The sequence below is a fragment of the Trichomycterus rosablanca genome, chromosome 2, assembly GCF_030014385.1.
Source record: "Trichomycterus rosablanca isolate fTriRos1 chromosome 2, fTriRos1.hap1, whole genome shotgun sequence".
Taxonomy (NCBI): Eukaryota; Metazoa; Chordata; class Actinopteri; order Siluriformes; family Trichomycteridae; genus Trichomycterus; species Trichomycterus rosablanca.
In genome coordinates this window covers 50,399,366-50,404,456 of record NC_085989.1, presented here as the reverse complement: position 1 = coordinate 50,404,456, position 5,091 = coordinate 50,399,366, and positions in this window count along the sequence as shown.

Genomic DNA, 5,091 nt, shown 5'->3' with positions numbered 1-5,091 from the left:
AGACAGACCCGTAGTTTGTTCAGTTAGTGCACTATAGTTACACACTAGGTAGCACGTGTGGAGTGTGTGGCTCAGCCTGGAAATTCCTCACGTGTGCTGTATAAACACCTGTCAGAACGATGCATGTACACACACACGTTTAAAAGTACTAATACAGAGAAGCGTCGACTTGCTGCAGCGTTAGAAGAATCTCCATGCAGTCTCAGTAAATCTGGTGATAAAGAAATAAGCAGCTGCACTATAGGGACAAAAGTATAGGGACACACCTCGTAGTCCTGGAATCCAGGAATTCAGCCTTTACTAACATTCTATAACAGGATGCCACCACTGCTTTTGAAATAAATGGTCTTGATTGGCCAACGCATGATAACGCCTCTGTGCATTCTCTTTTTGTTGACCTTTTTACAATAATATTACATTTATTTTGGATTTTGCACCTGATTTGAATGTTTCCCTGCGCATTTGCCTGGCGATTTTGACCTTTAGGAGGTCAAAGCATATGAATTCATTCAGAGTGGAGGACCACGCTTTGCTCTTCATGTTCTTCCACTACTAGCACCGTCACCTTAACCAAATATCAGCATCGGTACTTTTGAAGGACGCTCCTGTTTGTTAGTTAGGATTTTAACGTCATGTTTAACACTTTGGTTACATTCATGACAGACACGTTAGTTACTCATTACACAAGTTTATATCAAACACAGTCATGGACAATTTAGTGTCTCCAATTCACCTCACTTGCACGTCTTTGGACTGTGAGAGGAAACCGGAGCACCCGGAGGAAACCCACGCAGACACGGGGAGAACATGCAAACTCCACACAGAAAGGACCCGGACCGCCCCCACCTGGGGATCAAACCCAGGACCTTCTTGCTGTGCGGCGAGAGTGCTACCTACTTAGCCACCGTGCCGCCCCCAACGCTCTTGTAAACGTACCCTTACACGTATACAAACATGGGAGGATCACACAAAAATAGTGCCGACCAGTTTAGAACGTAATTTCTAAATCGAATTCAGATGTACGTGATGCACAGCCATTACTGGGAGTTACTGGGAGCTGTTGCAAGGTCTTAGACCAGTGGTCCCCAACCACCGGGCCGTGGACCGGTACCGGTCCGTGGGTCATTTATTACCGGGCCGCACAGAAAGAATAAAAACTCCGAGAATGTTTACCATCTCATATCACCCCCAGGTGGAAGCAGCGTCTCTTTGCAGCAAAAAAGCTCATTTGTGAGCAGTATTATTATTCTATATCGAATCCTCCCTTCCCCGCCAGTCCATAAAATTTTATCTTATATGAAACCGGTCCGTGGTGCAAAAAAGGTTGGGGAGCACTGTCTTAGACGAGGTCATGATTTCAGAGAAGGATACGGTTTTAAAACAGCTTAGACTGATTTTGTTCGCCAAATCTGGCAACCCAGATGGATGCGGCATGCACAGGCTTTGAAGTCCGGCGTCTGGATCAGTTACATTCATACGGTCTGAATGTAGATGAAGAGGATTTAGAGCAGGGGTGGGCAAACTTTTTTGGCTTTATGGCCACACTGGGTTTTAAAATTTGACAGTACCAGTACCAGTGGGGATGAACTAATATAAACGACATGTGAAACTCATTACCTAGGTCCCCAGGTGGGGCGGTCCGGGTCCTTTCTGTGTGGAGTTTGCATGTTCTCCCGTGTCCGCGTGGGTTTCCTCCGGGTGCTCCGGTTTCCTCCCACAGTCCAAAGACGTGCAAGTGAGGTGAATTGGAGACACTGAATTGTCCATGACCGTGTTTGATATAAACTTGTGAACTGATGAATCTTGTGTAATGAGTAACTACCGTTCCTGTCATGAATGTAACCAAAGCATTGAAATCTTAATAAACAAACAATCTACGAACCTTATGTAAGCTTAGTGGGAACAGTGTTCTTGATCACCCTTTTTTTGCCAGTGTATCGATTCAACTTTAGCAAAGGTGGGTAGTGTTTGGATTGCGCCGTCTAGTGGAATCAACTGAAATGCTCGACGGGCCAGATTGGGCTGCTCAATGAATTTGAAATGTAAAAAATAAATAAATAATAAAAGCGTAGTGTCTTCATTAGAGTGAAACTTGTTATCCTGAGAATCTAAAGTCACGTATCAGCCTCAGAAATTCCCTCCACACTGTCCTGACGTCAGCGTCTCATTACAATGATTTTCATTCATTAATAAATGAACACGTGTTTCGTTTTGTAACAGACTTTCTTTTTAAAAACTGTAGTGGTTAAAACCTTTGTCCATCGGTCAGTCCGTGATCCGTGATCAGCAGGCAATTCCAGGTGTGTTTTTTTTGTGATTAGTTACAGTTTTAGTAACTTGTACTCTGGTTTGCGCTGCACTTTCTCACCATCGTACCTAAACTCTGTGTGACCCTTTGTGAAAAAGGTGAGAAGTAGTGGACCGAAAAAGAAGCAAAAAGCAGTTACAGATTCTCACAACGCTCATGCTGCACCTTTAAAATAAATAAAAAACACGGTCATAAGTATGTGGACACCACTTTATTTGTCTAAAATGAAATTCTTTTCAGCGCAGGGTCAGGAATTGTACAGTGCTCCTGGAGCAGACAGGGTTAAGGGCCTTGCTCAGGGGCCCAATAGTGGCTGCATGGCAGAGCTGGGATTCAAACCTACAATCTTCCAATTGATAGCACAAAGCTCTACGCTGTAAGCCCGGACTTTATATCTAATTTTTATAATTTTTAGTACAACATACATAAATTATTTAAGTTTTTTTGTTCTACTATAAAATGCAGCGTACATTGTACATTTAAATGTGCTAAAAGATTTAAGTTTACTAAACAAAAAAAATTACTTTTCTATCAGATTACCTTAATTAAACAGAAAAACGCCCCCATTTACGTGTAAGTCGCCTTTTTTCAGCTTGCTGTTGGTCAATCAGGCAAAAATGATTTTCTTGTGTTCGGGCAGCCATTTGTTTTAACTTTTGTTACCTGTTGTTGCAAATTACTTTTTACTTTTCATTTAAGGCTTTTTGCAAAAGTAAACTTTGTTAAACTAAATGGACGAACATTTTCTTTCTCATGATGCTATTTTTGAGTAGCATGTACACCAGTCTGATGGGGCTTTTTCATCTTCCGTCTAATTTTGGTAAGTCTTGTGCTTTACTTAACAATTTTGTTTCAAATAAATGATCTTAATGTTGACACTAAATAAATAATCAAACAGTGCTGCTTTATTTGCCGTATTTAGGCTACATGGTAGCATGCTAGCCTTCATACTAAGCAAAGAGTGTGCTGGCCTGCTTTATTTTAATCCTTAAATGAACGCTATTAATGTTGATATTAATACTTCTGTTTCTTTGTTTTGTTTTAGAGAGCTGCAGCCAAACGTTAAGAAATCAGCTCGCTGTGTGAAACTGAGAACAGGTTCATGGTTACTGTGAAGAGCTGTTTGTGTTTCATCAGAACTTTATATACAGTTTGTACAGTTTTTAAGATGTTTTCTTGACATATTGTATTTTAAGTAGGGCTGTCAAACGATTAAAATTTTTAATCGCGATTAATCTCAGAATTTCATATAGTTAATCGCGATTAATCGCATTAAAAAAAATCTGTGTAAATGTTATAGAAAACAAGGATTTTTAAGTGAAATGTTACAATTAAAATGGTGAACACATTTTATGCTAAATGTACTGATGTTAAAAACTGCTGGGACAAGAGAAAACTGTTTTATTCACTCACATACTAGGCAGTAATACTATCCAGTGGTTTAATGGACGTTTCTACACGAACTGAGTGTGTTTTGACTAGGGTGGCCAGATTCATAGTAACAAAAAAAATTCATTACACCCCAAAAAGCCGGACATCATATTAGGAACAGGGGGACATGATACTGCAACACACAGAATGAATCCAGAACCCATATAACAGTTTTTGACCAATTTAAGCAAGAATTATATAACAAATGACTGTTTTACTCACTAGATGTTGTGTCTTTTCATATTTAGGTCCGTTCATCGCTGCCTCAAAAGTTTACTTTTTGGCATTTTCACCGCGTTCCTGATCATGAGAGCTGAGTGATTGACTCAGGTAGCGCGGTGTTTACAAAACAGAGAGGGCGGGCGAAATTCAACCACCCAATCACAGACTAGCATTTAGAGGGCGGACCTTCTCCGATTGGCCAGTGGTAGCTCTATAAGGAGTCAAATGAGGCTGTTAAACCAATGAAATACAAAGCATTTGTTTTGACATGTACCTGAGCCAATGGTAAATAATATTGATCAAAAATGAAACCAGTTCACTCCAAAAGGAGGATTTTTAAGTGTCCGTCCTAGCGTTACGTGAATGGAGGACTGGCAGCTTCTTTATTATGCAAGTGCATTACTACGACACTACGACGCTCGGTAACATTATGTTAACAAACCGCAAATGAAAAACGGTGGCAAGTCCGACATTAAAACGTTTGTTCTACCAGTCAAGTCTCAACATGAACTAGAATTTGCGTTAACGGCACTAATTTTTATAATCGCGTTAAATTGAGATTGCGTTAATGCGTTATTATCGCGTTAACTTCGACAGCCCTAATATATATGTATATACTTATGAAGTAAAATAAAGAAAAATAATTTTATAATTCTGTCTTTTTCTATAAACATTTGTAATTGATATTTAAAATGTAATTAACATGAGAACTAAGAAGAAATCAATATTTTTTCCATTGAGCTCAAGATAATAAGTAGAATTATTGGGAAAAGCAGTTGGTATAACCAAAAAAAAGAAAGTTTAATCAACTTGCCTTTTAGGTGTAATAACTTAATGTTTTAAGTTATGCTAACTCAAGTTTTCATTATACATTACTTAACTTTTTTAAGGCAACCGGTTTCCTCAAATTTTTTAAGTAGATTGAACTTATCCGGGCTTACAGTGTACCTACTGTCCTGACCACTGTTTAAGTCATTCCTATTATTATGTGCGTAACATTAGTTGAAATAAACAAATGATATGCTTCCAATATGAAGGCAACAGTTTGGGGAAGGTCATTTCCCGCCCCTGTACACAAAGTGACGTCTACACAGACAAGGTTTGATGAGTCTGACACTCTGACCTCAACC